The following is a 21,682-nucleotide window of genomic DNA, read 5'->3' as shown; positions in this document are numbered from 1 at the left end:
TGGAACGTGAGTTTTACGACCATTTGCCTAGAAAGACGAAAATCATTAAAAACTGCATGTAATTATTGCTGATATAATGAGAGAGAATTAGCACATTTTTCTATCGGAATTTTTACGTGGGTTCAATATCGCATCGGATTGAAAAATGTATGACTATGAATCGTATTTTTTGCATTGTTATCACAGAAGGATTACAGCGATATCGTTTTCTCTGTTGTTAGATATATTACTCTCAGTCTAAATTAACTAGCTAGTTATGATTTACGATAGATATGAAAAAAGAGACCCGTTAACAGTTTGCGGTCTTCTCTAAGCATATCTTATTCTATAAAATTAGATATGCTTAGAGATGTATAAGATATGCTTATTCTATAAATAATTAAATATGAATCTTATTCTATAAAAATAGTTTCTACTCTCAACCATATGCCTATATTAATGATATATATATATCTATATTTTTACATATATTTTAATACATCATTTATAATAATTTTATATATAATACATATGCACTATATCTTAATATCTAATATATATATATATATATATATATATGTAAAAATAAAATACTCTTAAAATTCTAACTGTATGTTCTTTTCATTTTAATGGCGACGTTCTCTTATTTGAAAGTACGTGAAATTAAATCTACAGCCCCGCAGTCAAGTTGTTTTCCCGCCTTTTCTACACGTACAGTTTTAGAATGTTCTCGAGATATTTAAAGCGAACTGGATTGGCTGACGAGGCTGACGTCATTTCTTGGAAGCTCCGCCTTTCCAGAGGCTATAAAAGGACTCGCAAAAGGAATATCGGGGCTTTTTCTTAAATGTCACGATGCAGTAAACTTCATACAAAACGTTATTAGTAATTCTTTTTATTTACTTCGGATATCTGATTTTTGTAACTGCTATTTCTCCTGAATAATAATAAATGGATCCTGTTTTTTAAACTTATCATCTGATTATTTAAGCTACGACTAAATCTGATACATCACATATATCTATATTTTTACATCTAGTTAAATACATCATTTATAATAATTTATATATATATATGTATATTACATGTTTGTTAAAATATATATATATCTTTTTTGACGCGATTCATATAAAGGATGTCTGAAAAGTGACCGTTCATTTTGCGGAATAAAATAGAATTAAAATATTTATTTGTTTAAACAATAAGTGATATTTTAACAGTTCTTTTATAGGTTTTCATATCTCAACCATCAACCCGACAGAGTTCAAAGCCTTAATTTTTCTGCATCTAAGGAAACATTTTCTGAATTTTATGGTTAATGCGATTCCAAACTTCTCTTGCATCACTAATTTTTCTACTGATATACATTTTGTTTAAAATTCCCAAGAGAAGCATTCTAAGTTGGTGAGTCAGACGGATGAATATCCGTGGATAGTAAACTCCGTAGATGGGAAAGCCTCGACTAACTACATTTTACGAAGCTGTTAAATTTTAGACTATTTTTTTATAAAATATATGGATCAATTTCAAAGAATTTCTAGCACATGGTGTTTTGTGAAACTGATCGTACGATTTAAAGATCTGTTAATCATAAGTAAGGTATCATTTAAATTTTTTAAACAGACATAACTATTTGCTGGAATTCATATTTTAAATTTTAAGAAATGTAAACTACATTTTTCATACAAACGTCAGTTCAAGAAAGTTTGAGGATTATTTTCGTTCATAGGACATGATGTAATATAAATAGCTAAATAAAATATCTCATACGGAAGCCTAATCGTTTCGTAAAAAATCGTAAAAATAAAATAATGTATGCAAACAAGAACTTTCTACCTTAAAAGGAACAAAAATTAAAAAAAAAATAAATCTCTATAATTGATGTCTAAGATGTCAACTGATGTCAAGACGAACTAAAAGTAGACAAGGTTATTGTGGACAGAAAGTAGTGGTTTTCTTGCATTCATTTTAAGATTTTCGAAAATAAATTACTCATTAATACATCAGATATCAAAAGAAACTAAAATTTGAGAAACATAAATATCTATGATTGATGTCTACGATGATGTTTGATGTTTATGATGTCAAGATGGAATAAAAGTAAATAATAGAATCGTGAGCAGTAAATAACCGAGACGTTTTGTATTCATTTTAAGATTTTCGACAATACTTTATTCGATAATATATAATCTATTACTCTAAATGTATAAGATCTGTTTTGTTAAGGCTGAATGCAAGGAACAATTGCATAAACGTATATATGAAAATGACAAATATACTGTTTAAAAACAGGATTGCTTAATACAAAGATAGTATTGAAAATAGCAAACAAACTGTTTTCAAAATACATTGCCAGGCAAAAATAAAATTGGAAAATCTACTGGAAGCAAGAATAAGCATTTAGCAGTTTTTAGCATTTGCACGATTAGCATTAGATTCATTTTTAAAATAGGAGTTCTTATGCGTGTGCTCTTTTTTGATTTAATAAGCTTATTTTACTGGAAATCCATTTCAAAAAGAGTTGTGTTCTGTTTAAATTATTCCTTCAACTTTTAAAATGTGATTCATCAAAATCAATTATAAACATTGTTAATGTTTTCTTTAATATCCAGAATTATAAATTATCATTAATGCTCGTCCAGTTATTTTAAAAAATTATGATGATCCATACATTTTATTTATTAAACTGTAATTATTTTTAAAGAAAATGAAAACGAATATATGTACTATTAAGTAATCTTTTTCTGTCAGTCTCTAGGTAATTATTTTCATAAGCTACGTAACGTAAATTTAAGTTACAGAGTCCAGAAAAGTAAATAGAACTGAAATAGAAACAGAAAAGTGATTGAGGATTAAAATTTCACGTACCATAGTTTTTTTCTGAGTTTTATAGGAAATAAAAAGCCATCATACATGTAATGGAAGAACCCATATGCTTGCTTTTAGATCGAACGAAGACGATTAAATAGAAAACGTTTTAAAAAATACACGAAGAATGTAGTGTTATATTTTTATAACTAATTTAGAATATAAAATATAATGGAAATTTGCGTGGATAATAATTTTCCGAGATATAATTCAGAAACTTTTATTGAATATTTTTTATAATTCTTTCAAGAGACATTGCTGCTGTTTCGGCATAGTACATTTATCGTTCTATTATGATTTATTTCATTTTTTCGTAAGTGTGAAAAGAAACCGTATCCTGTAAGTTTAACTTTATCGAAAACACATAACTTATAATTTCATATTTTCTGATTGCCAGCCTAAAGCTGAGAAATATGAAACCAGAGCATCGCATCAACATAAGAATATTCAGTTACTTTAAAAAAAATTTAAAAAAATATATATTTTTTTTAATTTCAAGAGGAAACATCAGCTAATACTTTCATCGAAGTGCGTAACGAATGAATTATATGCAAAATTCAAAGAATATCAGTTCCAAAATCGTCTTATTCCACAAAAATAATTTATCAGGAATTGTATTCCAAGCATTTTACGGTGGAACATTTCTTTGGGTTACGACATAAACACATTGTAGTAACTATTCCGTTAAAAAAAGGGGTAAAGGCGGGAAAGTTATAAAGAAGAAAAGAAGAACTGTACTAACCTTTCTCATCCCGCCTGGTATCTACGATCACAGAGGCACACACGAAGCACACAGCGAGCGACCACACGAACGGACTTCGCATCTTTCCAAATTTCTTCCCGGAAAAAATCCTCATCCACTCTGAGCGGCTGAAGACAAAGCACTGACTGAGAACTCCGGTCGCCCCGGTATAGCCCCTGACTCGGCGGAGCATGCGCCCCCGGAACAGCCGCTAATAAAGGGAATCCGATCTCGATTGGCTGAAATGCCCAAAACGGATGTTGGAAATCACTGCATTCCTTAGACTGGTGATTTACTGTCGTACTTATCAATTCATTTCTAAAGTATTTTTAGTAGCGAAACAGAAGAGCAATCCGTTTGTTTGATTTTATTTAAGAACTTTTGAAAGCACTTTACTAAATCCACTAAACTCGGAATTAGCCGGCTTTACTTTTCAAAATGTCGTTTTATTTATTTGATTTACGAATCCAAAAGAGGTTCGAAGATTTAAAAACTCTGAATTGGTGATTTACTGCGAATACATTAGTGATTTACTGCCATCCTAATAAACTGATTTTTGTAGTATTTCTGGCTGAGATACAAAAGCAGAATCCGTTTGATTTCACAAAAAAACTTCTAAAAATGCTTTACTAAATTCCACTAAGCTTATAACTTGTGTGCTTTATTTTACAAAATAGCATTGTTTTTTATTTTGCTTATATGAACGACGAAACGTTTGCAAAGATTCGAAGAATATGAATGGGGAATTTACCACGAATACTTTGGTGATTTTTTCCTACCTTGCATATCAGTTCACTTTTATAGTATTGTCGGTTGAGACACAAAAGCAGAATCCGTGTAAAATTATTTACGATATTCTTAAAATTATTTACGAAATTCCAATAACGTACCATGTGATATTTTTCAAATTCTTGACTATTTAACCCAAAAGGCGTTACCACGGAAGGGCTATTAATTTCGTTTAGGCATTTTGCGTCGAAAACTTTAAATGTCCGTTTCACTTATCAGGTTCTTGCCTCCAAATATTATCACCCAGTGTTATATTTAAAGAAATAAAATAATGAATAATCTAATAAAAATTACGTATGTTTCTAGCTTTGTGATAAAACAATAGAAGCTAGAGCTATCAAATTTTGAAAAACGGAATCCTACACCGAGTTTGGGCATCTGGAAACCATAATTTGGAATTTTGAATTTGTTTTAATACCAATTTCATATTTTGTAACACTCTAACGAATTTTGGATTTAAAAACTCAACGATTTTAAAGCGAGCAATAGCAAGACTGTACGAAAAAAAAAAAAACCTTTTTATCTCCAGCGTGCGAGACTCTGTATCGGAAATTCTAAAGCTATGCTCATTTTAAAAAGATTTTATTTTTGAGATACTGCTATTGAATTGAATTTTATATTTTAAGTCAGAAAAACAAGATATATAATAAATAAAGGTAACACACAAAACGTTAAAAAAAGTCCCTTTGAACGTAATATAAAATATGAAAGCTTACAGATTCCCCCCCCTGTTTTGTTTAAAACAGAAAACGAATAGGTCATTAAAGTTTGACCGTATGGTGCATACTTGTGAGTATTGTAGTTGTAAAACAAGAATAATGGAAATATAATTCGATATTTACAAATAACGAATGCACGATCTTCATACTTTTTTGACAAATTCAATAATTTTTTTAAAATATTCAAATGCCTTCTACTTTAGATATATGCTTATAAATAAATTTCAAAAGTAATCAAATGAAATAAAATAGGGAAATGGAAGCAAAAGTAAGTACAACACGACCGTTAATCTCCAAGAAAGATCCCTTATCATGCGAATTCAAATGTTTAATGAAAAATTTGATAGGAAAGAAGATTAGGGTTAAGAAATTAACAGAAGTGCAATATTTTCCTTTTCACAAGCTATCTGGTATACGCTTATCGAAACACTAATAACTGATCAAAGTTATCGTCCATAAATCATAACGTATTTCTCTTCAGACTTCAGGTGGCATAAGCTAATTTCCGACATAGACCCTTCCTCTTCTTCCACGGGGTTCATGTGCAACTGAAACGTAGAATTCTGGAAATTAAGATTCGCGCCAGCTGCGCGTAAGAAATCGACCCCTAATATTACGGACGTGAGTAAAATTTTTACTACTAAAAAATTAACATTTAACACCTTGTAGGGTTTATATTTATTTTAACTAACATTTATTTTAAGCTATCTTTCCTGTCAAGCCTTACTTTCCCCTGGAATTGCCAATGCCAGAGTGTGTAAATATTAGTAGAACGCGCAAAGTATTCAAATTTTTAGCAGAAGTAATTTGAGTTAAATAGAAGGGAAACGAGTTTGTAGGTGTGCTTTCTTGATTCACGGGCGTGAAGGTTGCTAGGTAGAAATTTAAGAACCGCGCGTTTCGGCCTGTGAGCCTATTTCGGCAGTTAGTTGAATCTTTCAACTTCTTATTAAGAAAGTTTGCTGAAATCTCAGCTGTATCTTAGAACACGGTTAAGTTAGTCACGTTTATAGAGCCTCGTAGGTAGTGACTTGTTATTTATTCATTTTTAGTTGTACTTTCTTATTTTTATTTAACCGCCGGGTCGGCGTAGTTTGTGAGCGTCAAGTGAACGCATCTGTAACTTCTAAAGTGGAATAAAAAGGGAGTTAAACCCTTCTTAAGAGTTTGTGTAATTCCAGTTCATAGCAGTCACTACTATTGTTGCGGGCAAGTTGGGGCCCACGCAACATCACAACCTCATTTTTAATTTTTACATGCATTGCGGTTTTCCCCAAACATACACACTGTTTGCCTTGCGAGGCAATTACTTTTTGTCCTGTGGTTTTAAATAGACTATAACGATGAAAATGTTTCTTAAAGAAATCTTCTGAGAGAAATGAATATTGAACCCCGGTGTCCAGGAGGGCAGCGGTTGGTACATTATTTACAAATATGTTGTAGATGCACCTCGGACCTGTAGAATACGGCGCCGAGCGTGCTGACCACTACACTACGAAGACATGCTAAGAAGGCAGGAAAATAACTTATATACTCCGCTTTTTAAAGGGCAACTAGGGGTGGAGAATCATCATCCACCACCTTTTTAGCTCGGCCGCTACTGTAGAGACATTAGATTATTTCGAAGCAGCAGACATGGAAAATGAGCAACCCTCTCGCCGGGAATCGAACCTCGGACCTCCGGAACACGCGCCATGCTTGCTGACCTGCGTCCACCTGCGTGCGACATGCGTGCACCACGAAGGCATGCGGAAAGGAGATAGAAAATAACTTAGAAAGAATTATATTTATTTACTTCATGTTATCTTAACATTAAACACATTTAAAGATGTTAAAACATTTATAAGGGTCTGTGATCTAATCCCTTACATTTTCTCTCAATGGATAGATCGCTATTTAGAAATTCAAATTATTTTAAATGTGACTTTAAGATGATTTTACGGCGATTCTCAATATGGGTAATGTAAAAGAATCTTATTATTCGTTTGGGTTTTTTCTAATATTTATTATACGTAAATTTGTTGATCTCACACATATAAATATATTTTTCCATCACCTTCTCCGAATAAAATATGCTTAGAGAATTTTTTTTTTTATTTTAATACTTTCCATTAATTTTAAGTACACTAAAATAGCTTTTATTTGTATGCGGGCTTACTAGCAAACTTAAAATTATAATCTACCTCTTCTTTTCTCTGTTAATACAGCAACTAACCTTTGTTGATAGAAATGGTGTGTATGGTGTATTTAATTATGGCAAAGCACACGAGGGCTATCTGCCTAAGGGGAGGGATGCCTTCGTCGAGGACTTTCTAAGGGAAACTGGCTCGTATACACGTTACACATGGGGAAAACCACGAAAACGCCCATGCAGCCAATCCGTTCGCGGAATTCGAACCTCGGACCGAACTACCAGTGTTCAGCGACTTTACCGCTCGGCCGCTGGTGGGCCTTTGTTGATAGAAATGCAAGGTTATGTGAGATTTCCTCATCCCTAATTGTATTAGAGCGAAACTATATGGTAGGGTTAGCCTGTCCTATGCGAACTCCACACTGAATAACCAAATACGTGTAAACTGTGATCCGAATGTTGCCATATGTGCAATGCTATATGTAATAATGTATCATATTAATGTGTAACCAGAATTTTAAGTGTAAGCAGTAACTTATATAAGTAATAATGTGTCATCAGCAGGCAGTAACTTATGTGTAAAGTAGCAGTTATGTATAGTGCAACAGTATATGTGTGTAACGCAACGGTGCATTGCAACTATGTAGTATATTCTTTAACTGAAACAGCATTTTGTTTCATACCCCGCACTGAATAACCCAATATGAGTGAACTGCGATCTGAATGTTGCCATATGTACAATGTATTATGCAATTGTGTATCATATTAATGTGTAAGCAGTATTTTTCAGTATTTGTATCATAATAATGTGTAATTATGTATCAAATTAACGTGTAATGTAGCATGTATATGTAACTGAGCATCATATTAATGCACCATATTAATGTAGTCATATTAATGTAAGCAGTATTTCATGTGTAAGCAGTATTTCATGTGTAAGCAGTATTTCATGTGTAAGCAATAATTCAGGTACAAGCACAAGCAGTAACTTATGTGTATGCGATAATTTACGAAAAAGCAGAATTTATATGTTATCAGTAGGCAGTAATTTATGAGTAAGTAGCAATTTATATTGAAGTATCGATAAACTCCCGGTGCGTCCTTATGTGGCCACAGGGTGTTGTTGCGTCTGGATAGGGGAGGGTGTGGGACATATGCCTGTTTACCTCTGTTAGACGCCAGGCGTCCCCGTCCTCCGTCACCTGCCACCTGCCTATGCGAACTGCTTACAAATCGATACCCGAGATTTGGCCCATGCCCGAAATGATTAATAATTATCGCATTCAGTTTAGCTTGAAGAAGTTGAGCAGTAAAAGTAATTGAAAAATACTTAAATTCTATATGCTGTTCTTCTTTTTGCTAATTTAAATTCCCTTTCAAAATTATACACATATTTAATTAAATTCGAATTTTGAAAATATGGAAGTAATCAATTTATAACATGAGCATTGTTATTAAATAATCACCTTTAAAAAGGAGGACAAGAAAAGTAAACCTACGAAAATGTACTTAAGAAAAACATCACTAATAAACATCAGTAATACTCATCTCTAAAACTCATTCAGTTATTACTAAACTACGATTTATTTACATAAATTAAAATGAAAGCAAAAGAATATTATGTCTCGCGCTTCTTCCGTTATCGTTAATATCTCGTCTGTGCGCTCATTTCCAAGATCTACTAATTCGGTAAGATAAGTGCAAATATATAAATGCTATTATGTAATGATGCATGAAGGTCTAATCACAAGGTATTCATGCTAATTCAAGCACATTATATTCCTTCCTTTAATTACATACATTGCGAAAGAAAATTCTGAAAGGTTTGAGATTTTAAATTACATCCAAAGGGGCGTTTTGTGTTTTCCATTTATTTATTAAATATCATGTTTTTTGCATTTAAACCATAAAACTAAGTTCAATAGCAATGTCACAAAATAATTTTAAAATGATCCTATCTTTAGAATTTCCGATACACAGTTCCGCGCCCTGGAGAAAAAAAAAAGGTGTTTTTTTGTTTTTGTTTTTTCCCCTGTGATGCCATTGCTCGCTTTGAAATCCTTGAGTTTGTTAATCAAAAATTCGTTAAAGTTTTACAAAATATGAAATCGATCATAAAACAAATTGCAAATTTGGTCTTCCACATGCTCATATGCGTAGGAGGATTACGTCATTCAAATTTCGATGGCTCTATGTACCGCTGTTTTATCACAGTGCGAGAAATTCATTAATATTTATAATAATTAAATATTATTAATAAACTAACAATAACAGTTATTAAATAAATAATTTAATGATAACTATTACAATTATTTTTTATTAGTTATTAATAATAGTACTTATTAACTTCAGTATAGTAAATTTTAATATCAAAATCACTAGGAGTTTTGAATTTTTGTTTCATACTTGCTGCTTAATTAACAACTTCAAAAGTTCTTTCATACTTCAAACATCATGAAACACCCAGACAACAGAAAGAGAAATAATGGAAATATTAAATACTGTATATTTCAAATTAATGTCACTGCTTATCTTTGAATTACATTTAATAAATTATCATCTGAAGAAAACGAGAGAGCAGGTTTAATTTCAAAAATAAAATGTAATTAATTCCGCTACATTGTATATTTCAATTATTACATTTAATTTAATGTCATACTGAAAGGGGAGAAAAACTTTATTGCATTCATCTCTTTCATTTAATTCTCGTTGTTGCATAGTTTCTGACAATTGCAAATAAAAACTTATTTTCACTGTTCACATGCTTTCCAGTATTATGATAAACATGCAAAATAAAATGTGTGATATTTTTTAAGGGAAAATATATATATCACTAAAACAGTAGGTTCAGAAATACTTTTTTTCACATTTGTTTATTTTTAATTCAGTGATGTTCTGTGTGATTTAAGGAATTCTAAGGCACATAAGGAATTCTATTTTATTTATTTCTTTGCTCGAAATAAGGTATTGTATTCGCGAAACATTTCGTGTATCATATTTCATCAAAAATACCCATTTCAGAAGGTAGTTTTTTTTTTCGTGACTTCTGTATGTACGCCTGTACGTATATATGCATCTCGCAAGACACAAAGAAGAGTAGCTTCAGAAAAATGGAATTATGCATGGGACTGCTATAACATGTAGTTGTGCCCCTCCACTTTTGTTTGCAAACGGCCGCACCAAAAGATTTGGTGTGATCGTCGACAACACTTGATGAGGAATAAAAACACAATTCATTAGTCAGTATTTCACAGAACAGTTCCAAAGACGCTTTGCAGACATCGAAAAACTACAAGAAAAACGCTGAAACAATCCAACATAGCCTTCAAGCTGTCAGGTTATAACGATGAAGACAGTTAAGCAGTAAAGTACAGCTTTCGTCTCTGTGGATTGCTCTCGAGCAAATTTCTAAACTCAAAACACTCAAGATAAAATCAAGATAAAACTCACGATACACTGCTACTTCGCGTACAAGTAGCGTTTATTTAGCTTTTGACCTACTTCGAGAACATTCTGAAGCAAATCGGTAAGAATTCGTTCTAGAATGTTCTTGCTCCGTCTATGGCCTCCAATTTTGTCGCCAAACTGGCAAATTCGCGCTACACCTGGCAACCCAGTCTCTCATGCCATTTTCTGGCAACCCTAAAAACCCGCTATGCGAGTGAGCTATCTTACTGCAACTGAACGTTTCGTAATAATATATATATACAAATTCTGTTAGCCAGTTTGATGATTTTATAGTAAATTGTGCGTTTTTTTTGCTTTAAAAGTGATTGAATTGTGTTGTTCTTATCTTCCGGTTAAGGTTTTTATGCCTTTAATTAATCTGCATGCAATAGTTAGAGATTTAGCAACAATTTAATTATTTTTTAACCCTTAGCCTGTCGAGCGATTTTCTACGAATACCTTTAAAATACTACTAAACCTAAAGTAGCGCCATTTATTAACATTTAAAACTCTTTGTAGAATAGTGAATTAAGTCTGTTTCTGCGACAATTTCAGCGTGTTTTTTCCGAGTGAGGCCAAAAGTAATCTTTCAGTTTTGTGCAGCGAAAAATCTGTCCTCCTTCCCCCTCGCCAAATTGCTTGTTTTTGAGTAGATCCTCTAATTTTAAATGTAAATTTTTAAAACTGTTTTTAACTTATTTTGTGTTTTTATGTTTTTCTGTAATTTAAAATTTTTAATGAAAGTGTTTTGAGTTTTTATGCATTGGCGCGAAATGAGAATTTGGTTATTGAATGAGAAATATATCTCTAATGGAATTCGGGAAATAAGCTTAAATGAAATGCAAAAAAAAATGTGTATAATTTAATAGGCCGTACAAGGAAGTTATGTGAACGTATTTTTTCAAATATGTCGAAAGAAACTTGTTTAAGGGGACTCATACACCTTAAACCTCTCATGATCTTTGAAAATGTGACTGTTGCAAGAATTGGAATATTTTATTTATTTTAAAAGCAATTACTTCCAACTTTTTACGGCTGACTACGTAATATAGCTGCTTTAGAAACTAGTAAGCAGAAAGTTTGTGTTGCCAAAAATATTTTTGTAATTTAATCCTCTTTGTGACAAAATATTTCGCCATGTTTCCGCCTTGCGCGCATGATATTTTAAAAATGGCTAACGTTACATACTTGAAATTGGATGGAATTCTTTATATGGGCACTATATTCTAACTGAAATAACAATCTGATGAATTTTTAATACTGAAAAATTTTATGGACGAAAACATTACAAATTTTGTTAATAAAATAATTTAACATGAAATTTTTAGAATTTGAGGTTCACAGTAGTTTCCAAATGTTATAAAAGATATATATTAAATATGGAATTAAATTATGAAACAGAATGTTTTAAACTGTGCGCACAAGTTGGAAACATGACGAAAAATGTTGTCACAAAGCGGATTAAATTATAAAACTATTTGTGGCAACAGAAACTTTCTGATTACTATTTCTGAAAGCAGCTATATTATGTAGTCAGCTGTAAAAAGTTGGTAGTAATTGCTTTTAAAATAAATAAGTTATCCCAATTCTTGCAACAGTCACCTATTCGAACATCTTATGGGTTTTAAGGTGTATGAGTCCCCTTAATACATTGATCTCTTTTATTTCGTGAATATCCTACCGTAGCAAAACGCAAAACTTTGCTACTTGATGGGAATAGTTGTTTTGTGCGTTAGCAATCGTGTGAAATAAATGCACAGCTTAATCGTGAATACTTTTTTCCCTTTAATAAATATGTGCACAAGCCCCCAATGTGGCGTTAATTGGTGTTGAAATATTATCATGGGAAATGTTTTCTCTTTAATTTGCTTTGCCATTTTGAAAATGCCATTGCAAGAATTTATATTCTACATCTTTATCGGGAATAATTCCCAAAATAGTGGGCCTTATACTGTGTAACCGCTCAGTTCAGAATTTTAATCATCATTATCGAGACCAGACTGCAAAATTTCTTTTAATCTTAGAATTTTTATACTTTTTTCATTGCTGAAATAGTGTTTAGTTTTGAATAATTAATAGATAACATTTCGCGGAGTTTAACTATAATATAAGTTTTTTGGTTAGCAATTCTTTTTCAGCAACCGTGTATTTTTGAAAGAATGTAGTGACGCTACTCAAAGCAGTTAGAACAAAAACAATCCAGATGGAATTTCGACGAACCTTTTAGTCGTATAATAAAAAAGTTCAAAACCTAAAGTACACAGTTTTGTTGATAAAATACTCCATTACACATGAAAGGTTAGCAAGTTAATTTCTTAATGCTTCAGTAAACAAACCATTTGAATGTTTTATGTAAGGGGAATGGAAAAAATATTGGATGGAGCTGGAACATTTTTAAGAAATTCCCACAGGGAATAGGAAAAGACCAGACATTTCTCAAGAAAGCAATCGGGTGAAAAATACTTTGGAAGACGATAGCAAGGATACAAAGATAAAATCATTCAAGAACTGTCGCTTTATGTAACTTCCAGAATAATATTGCGGATGGAATGCTCTTTGAAGGCTACAAAAGTGATGATTCAATACAAAGTGATGCTTTTTGGTGCTAAGATAAGGATCGGATTTGATATATTTATTCGTAGTGAGAAGGATAAAAATGAATATTTTGCAGAATCTAATAGCAATTTTTTTTCTGTATCGAAAATATAATTTGTAATAATTATTAAAGTCATTCCATATTTTGTTGAGACATTTTCTATTTTTTGTACAAGAGATATATGGTCACTTTACTTAACCTGTTCCGCCAAACTAAGTCACTGGCACTACAGGGTTAGGAAGTCATCTTAGTCATTGCTAGCAATCTGACAGTCAGGCCGCTGTTTTACATTTTGCATTAATCTTTAGTTTCTTGGATATAATTATTTTTCATTCACTTGCTTCATTATCTCTAAGATGCCCTTGTTGCAGTAATAGTCCTTGAACAGTCTATTCACAGGATATGGGATGTAGTCAGAAGGAAAGAACTGCTGTCGAAGGTGCTCTGTCAGAAGGCAGGAGAGAAGGTAATGAAGTTCGTCTGCGAAAACCACAAGAACAGTTGACGTCCCGTCTGAGAAATCGTCTGTAATACGCTGGGAATTTCCCGTGGTTGGTACAGGCCTGGAGGAAGATTCGGTTGCATTTGAGCCCCTTGAGGGAAGGCATTGGGCAGATGTTGCAAGTAAATCTTCCTGGCTCTTCTTGGGTCCCAATAAGGATACAAATGAATGTAATAATGTAATACTATATACTGTAATCATGATTAATATATGTGTAATGTATATATAATGTATGTACAATATACGTAAAATGTATAATGTATGCCATTGATACGCAGCAATAGTTTGTCAACAATATGTAATGATGCCTTTATCAATACTGCCTTAGACTTTCCCAGCTTGCAAGTGCAGTGATGACCCTTGTTAGGTCATGTCATTTTCTTATATACAACAACAAATACAGAGGCTCGGACAAGCGGATGGGAGAATATCCTCGGAGGGCGCTTTTGGTCCAGTGGGAATACACCGGGATACACCGGGCGCTGGGTTTCGGCGCCCCGAGCGACACCCTCGTGTGGCCCTCAAGTTCGACTATAGATACTGGTGGACGTGGAGCTACACCAATTAACCATATGGTATAGGGGTGGTGCCCACGTCTTCCGTCGCATGTCGCAGGCCATCGTGATGACCATATCTCTTGAAAAATAACCAACGCCTTCGTAGGGAATCGAACCGTGGACCTCTGGAGTATCGGCCCAGCATGCAGAACCACTACACCACGAAGGCACGCCAAGGAGGTGGGAGAAATACCCTATATACTCCCCCTTTTAAAGGACGACTGGGGTTTTTATAGACCCACTCGCCAAGTCCTGGGTGTGGAGAGTCATCACTCACAAATCTTTTTATTTCGGGCGCCACTGTAGAGACATTAGGTATTTTTGGAAAAGCAGGAGAGATGAAAAATTAACAACGCCTTAGCCGGGAATCGAACCGCGGACCTCTGGAATACCGGCGAGCTTGCAGAACCACTACACCACGAAGGCACGCCAAGGAGGTGGGAGAAATACCTTTTAAATTTTATTTCAATTTGTTTAGCTAACAGCATGTGTTATATGTCATAATTTAAAAAATTGAATATTTTGAGTTGCCTCTTAGAAAATATGCATACAAACAGTATCCTAAAATGTCTATTGTTCTAGTCTTAACCATTTTCATTTACTCTATATTACTTGTTTGGTTTTAATATTATAACGCAGTTAACTAAATGGACTCGCACAATTAAACAAACCTTTTCTCAAAGCACGCCTATTTCACGCAAATTCTTGAGGTTCAGTGTAGTCGTGTCTTAGATCGAGCTCTTTATGTTTCCGAATTTTTTTCGCTAAGGCTTTGATTCGAAGCCTTGATCGCGTCGGGTGTTTGAGACGCGCCCCCATAAAGCTCCTATTATTGTTAATATTACGTAGTTGATTTGTGATAGTATAAAAAGCGACAAACATGTCGCGTAACTTATCTTACAACGGAGAAATTTTGCAAAAGTTATTAGACGTATCAACTGGCGAAGTGGCGAAGAATGTATTGAAGAAAATGAGGATAGAAGTGATAATGAACTTTTAGTTTCCATGATACTGATTCAGGCAGTGATATAGATAAAAAGTGCAGTGTTTGCTCTGAGGAAAAGCGCAAAAAAAAGAAAACGCGCTTCGCCGAATCTGAAAAATATTTGCATTTGGAACACATAAAAATACTTTCTTCAATGTGCTACTAACATTTGATGCTGCATTTGTTATCTGTGTCTATAATGCTAACAAAGGAAATAATAATCAATATAGATTAAAGGTGTACTATATTTTTCCTATGCTAATATATAATACGATTTTGTATTCCTTTAAGAAATAATATTTCATAAAAGCATTTGGACAATTTAAAAATTTTAATGTGCATAGCTTTTAAATTTGTTCATAAAATTTATGATTAGCGTAGATGTAACATTTTTTCCGAAGATTTACAATATTTTTCATCAAAAATTGCCAATCGAATCTTTTGGACTCAGCGCGCACACTCGTGTAACTCTCATGAGCGCACGTGCTCCCAGGTTAAAGATTTCCAGGACATTTGTAGTTTGAAAAGCGAGTAACTCAATAGGCAAATTGTACTTCTAACTGTTAAACTGAGGAGCGGAGTAAACGGAATTTTTTTAGGGTTTATAAGCGTTGTTTGGAGTTTCAGGTTTGCTGGGAGTTACTGGAATTCCAACCACGCAAAGGTTCTTTTGAGATGCACCTTTGAAGCTAGAGGTTTGCCGAGTTCTTGAGTCTTCGTTCCTCAACGAACATGATGTTTTGAAAAACCAATAAAGACATTCGGCCAACATTTATGACTCTGAAGTTCTAGAGTTCTACTAAGGTAATCGCAAGTGAACTTAGAGTCCTCTATTCTTGAGCAAAGGAACACACAGCTTGGGACCTACACGATGTTTCTTATTACCCTCCCCTGTAAGATGTCCGAAGTTTTATCCATTTGCACTTACTCCATATGAGCTGTTTGATCTTATTGTTATAGTATAATTATATTTGGCTGGACCGGTATTCCAGAGGTCCGTAGTTCGATTCCCGGCGAAGGCGTTGCTAATTTTTCATCTCTCCTGCTTTCCTAAGAATACCTAAAGTCTCTACAATTTACAATGCCAAAACATCAACGTTTAATTCCAAAGTTAACAATATTAGACTGCAGTTTGCAAATAATCAAAGGCATTTAGCAAATAATCCGCAATTATTTCTTAAAATTAAATAATAAGTGAATATTTCAAACACAGCCTTTATCAATTCGAACATTCTTATTTTATTGTATCAAAATATAAATATTTCAAAATTATTTCAATATATATATATATACAATTTTCTAAAGGTATTAAAATATACATTTGTGCGTTGAGAATTGGGTATCATACAAATCCAATATCATACTACTTTGCGAACTTCCTAAAAGGGACATTTACTTGTTAGAATGTTATGAATAATACATGTATGTGCGAGGAATATCTCGTTTTAATAGTTCGCTAGAAACAATTAATATAGGTGTAACACCAAAAGGACACTAAGCCTAAAATATTTATTTATATGCCTTTCGCAAAGCATCATAATGTATAACATTCGTTATTTCCGCTTTTATGTGAGTATATGACGTTTTTGTTCTTTCGTCTCACGATAGCTTGAAACATGTCTATTGGAGTGTCATCATAATTCGGCTTCACCAAGTTTAACTGCATGAATGTTAAATTTATTTTGCTGACGCAAATGAAAAAATGCATAAAGGAATTATTTTTGCCAATGCAGCAAATATACATCTGGTGATACACATATACATATAAAAGGGATTCTGTTAAACTGTATTTACCAACCTCAGTTTTAAGGACATTTTATTTTTAAAACGGTCTATGTAATATTATCTCAAAATTATTATTAAATACTGCTTTTATATCATCAAGGATTTTACCTCTCAAGATTTAATGCAAAAGCAAGTTAATAAATGAATTACTTGTACGGCTTATTAAATTATGCACATTTTTGAAGTGCACTTCATTTAAACATATTTCATCGAATCTCATTTCAGATGAAACTGCCATTCAATGAAATCATTTCTCACTTCGCAATAAGGCAAAATGACTAAAGACTAAAAATTAAAAAAAAAAAAAAAAAATATTAAAACGCATTAAAAGGAGGAGGAAGAAGAAGTAGTAGTTGTAATAATAATAATAATTTATAATTATAATAATATTAATACAAAAATAATAATATTGTTAGATGAAATTCTTCTAACATTTTGAACAAAATGCACATCTTTTGAAAACATTCAAGTTTCGAATTCTAAAAAGTAATCATTTTTGATATTTTCACTCAAAATCAGTTCTCACTTGGTATCAAAGCAAAAATACATAAAATCTCAAAACAACTTCATTAAAAATTAAAAAAACACTAAATACCACCTAATACTTTTCTCATGCTTCTAAAAAGGTTACTAAAAATTGCACAATTCAAATTAGGGTTTCTGCGCAAAAATAAGATATTAGTCCAGTGCGCAAGAAGGCTGATTCTTTTGGTGTACAAAACTGAAATTTTATTTTTCGTCCCACTCGGCAAAAAGTCACTGAACGTGCAGAAACTGATGTAATTGACTATTCTACCGAGTTCCGAATGTAAACAAATTACGGTTCATTAGGCTTAACGCGTCACTTAAACTTTTCAATTGTTGATAATTCTACAACTAATGCATGCAGATTAACTGAAGGCGTAAAAACCTTAATCAAAACATAAAAAAATCACATAATTCAATCACTTTTAAAGCAAAATATGCAAAATTTACTAACATATAAGAATAAAAGAACTAAGCTCACCGAACCAGGCAACAGAGAGGAAATATATATATATATATATGTTATAGAGGATTGGTGAGGTGCATAACTACGCATAACTACATGTTAGAGCAACATATAAACAAATTCCACGTTCTACGGCTCCTCGTCCTTGAGTTAAGTGAGATACATACATACGTACTTACGTACGTACAGACGTGAAGAAAAAAATTATCTTTTGAATCCATTTTAAATCAATTTTGCGAACCTTTTTCTCAAAAACATCCCTTTATTCTGTATGTATGTACGAATGTCAAGCAAAAACATCGTTCAAATGGTTTCGAGAGTTGTTGAAAGGGATATTTTCGTTGCAATATGATAACCGAAATTTTTCACGATTACAAAACTTCATTTACTTCGTACAAGGATATAAAAATAAATCATATGAACTGTCTTTTAGAAATGCAGCCTCAAAAAATAATTTCGTCACATAGATAATAATAGCTGTTTTCTAACAGATAAAGCGAACAAAAGCTATGCATTTGTAATTAAAGTTAATTAGGTAATAAGAATGTAAATTAATTTACCCTTTAATTCTCTATGAACATAAACATAGATAACTGCATTAGTAATTTGCTACAAAATGTCAGTTAAACAATTAAGTGTAATGAATATTTGTTCAACAAAGTAATTGTAGCATGCTCTTGAGGTCTGATATAAAGTGCTGGTAAATCTGGAAGTTACATCACATGCTGAAACTGTTGTAGGGTAATAACACTGGCAAATGGATGGCGACTGCTGATTTTACTGTCCTAAAATTTACGATGCAGAGATTGTCAAGAACGATTTATGGCGTCGTTTACTGATGGTCGACTTTAAACACATCTTTTATCAGATAAGAGTTTGAAAGATGGTGGGAAATCGTAGCATGTTCTACCAATAAATATTATAAAAGTGTTTTATCGCATAATATTGTTATAGATAAATCATATTTATTTTAAATAATGTAATAACTTTATCTATGCAAGCAAAAATAATGTGATGGAATTACATTTAATTTATTCTGTGTCAAGAAACTTTTAGAATTTTGATGTATGGACGTATGTGAATAATACATGCGAAGGAAAAAATAGTGCACGGCTGTGGAATAAAACAGCTGCAATTATCCTCTACAGCACAAAAAAATGAAGAACGCAGTTAGACATTTTCGGAATTTTAGAATTAGGTTTCAAAATTTCAGATAGTGATAATTTTTTTATTTGATTGCAGAAAAAGTACGGATATGATAAGGAAGGATATCTGCCGAAGAGAAGGAGGATGGGGGAGGATTTTCTAACATAAACCTATAATGTATTTCTCCATCCTTATTAGCATGCCTCAGTGGTGTAGTAGTCAGCACACTCGGCGCGTATTCGAGGTTTGAGCCCCGGCTAGGGCATTGCCCATTTTTCGTATCTGCCACTTCGAAACAACCTAATATCTTTACACTGGCGCCCCAACTAAAAGCAATGTTGTGGATATTGATTTTCCACCACCAGGATTGAACGATTGGGTCCCCTAACCTCCAGTCGCCCTTTAAAAGGGGGAGTATATAAGGAAGGTATTTATCCCGCCTTCTTACCATGCCTTGGTGGTGTAGTGGTCAGCATAGGTAGCAATTTATGCCTGACCAAAATGACAGGATTTAATTGTTAAAATGTTTTTAAAGTATGTTCAATTTAATAATTAACGTTTATATCTTCTGCTATCTTCCTTAAAAAAAATTATGTCATTACACTCAAACCAAACCTTTGAATTTGCAGCGCCTAAAATTTGCAATAAGCTGCTCGTATTAAGTTCCCTTAATCTTCATCAAAATACAATAATTTTCAAATATCAGGTACTGCTGCTGTGGGGAGGCTGGTAATTTAAAATTAAAACTGGAGGTTTTTTTTAAGTACTATTAATCAGTATAGGGAAAAACTTAAAGTTGCACATTAATAGGAATGTATATCTCTAAAATTAATCTAATATAGAAGCCTCCCAGTCGGTATAGTGATCAGGGAAGCTGACTGCGATGCCGAAGGGCCTGGGTTCGAATCCCAGAAAAGGCATGGTTGTAACTTTATAGGAAAGGCTATGGTGGCCCACCTATTAGGTGCCTCCATAATAAAGAGACCACCACATCCGGCCTTGTATAGATTAAAGGACTAGGTTACATTTGTAATTGTTCACAGTCTGCCTTTGGGAAAAAAAATGTAATATAGAAAAGGCAAAAAATATTCGAAAGCATTAACCCTTTCGCCGTCCTTCCCTGTCCGCGAAAATTAAATTTCTGCCTTCACGAAGCCTTTTATGCCACTCATAAACACGACTTCTTGAAATTGCCTCTCCTAGATATGCTTAGTTAATCATGTTCCACGTTTCACTAGGGGGTTTTCAGACCACTCAATGTTTACTCTTTGCTCATAATCAGCATCCATTGTGTCACCTTAATTAATGCGACAACAATCCGAACAGTTTGTTGCTTAGCACAGACCTAGTAAGTGTGCACGGTAACATGGACAAGATCATGTCAAGTAAGAATACACGTCACAAATGATGTTGTATATTAACCCTTTCGCCGCCTCTCCTGTCCGCGTAAATTCCCCCCCCCCAGAGGCCGTCTGTTTTTCGTAGCGGGTAATGTTGTTTTCTCTGTACATCATAACTTTCCATACATGACTTTCGTAGTGGATGAATGTCAATGAATATTAAGTAAAATTATAAGGAAATAAAGCATAATGGAAAAATAATAATATCTCTGCTTATTTCTAACAGCAGGATAATTTGATAACATCTGATCCAGGCGGTCCACTCCTTCCATTTTGTTGTTGTAATCTTTTACAATTATTGGTTTTTTACAGTTCTTTTCCGTGTTCCAACATCAGTCATCGAGTTATTATGGATTGTACTCGTCAAACGTATATCCTTCTTGTCTTTCCAATTCAAAACCTCATTTTCTCTCTTTTTCTGCTGAGTAGACGTTGAAGCCATCTCTCACTGTCTTGTATCTTATGTAAAATGGCGCGAATATTCATAAAAACCGGCGCAAATTCAATTAGAAATCGAATGCCTGATTAGTGCTACCCTCTAGGAGGTATTAGAACAAATAAAAACTCAAGCAAGCAAACATTTAGAAAGCGTTTTAAACGTTTTAAAGTTTTAAAATGTAGAAGAACGCTTGAAGCGCGTTACGTCCGCCCTGCGGAAGTTTCACTTAAACGCGCTAGACGCGTTACGGACGATGAATAGGTTAGATATTCGGAAAAAAAAATTCGAAAGCACCGTTTTGATATGTCCGATTATTCCAGACAGAAAGTAAATGTTAACAAATAAGTATTTGAAAAACAGTTTGCATGTTTTTTCACCAAATGATGATTTTTGAAATACATTCCTGGATGTTATGCAAAATATTTTTTGATTCAAATGATTAAAAGAATAAGTTGCATATTAAATATATTTTCAACTTTAATCTGTTATACATTTTACATAAATTAAGCATTTCCTATAGTAAATCACATTTTTATGGCACTTCACCTATACACATATTAGAAAGAAAACAAATCACATAAACGAATATTGACATATTTCATTGCA

Source organism: Stegodyphus dumicola, chromosome 7 (assembly GCF_044657685.1).
Source record: "Stegodyphus dumicola isolate Sdum_Otavi_A_Nest chromosome 7, ASM4465768v1".
Taxonomy (NCBI): domain Eukaryota; kingdom Metazoa; phylum Arthropoda; class Arachnida; order Araneae; family Eresidae; genus Stegodyphus; species Stegodyphus dumicola.
This window is presented reverse-complemented; position numbering follows the sequence as displayed.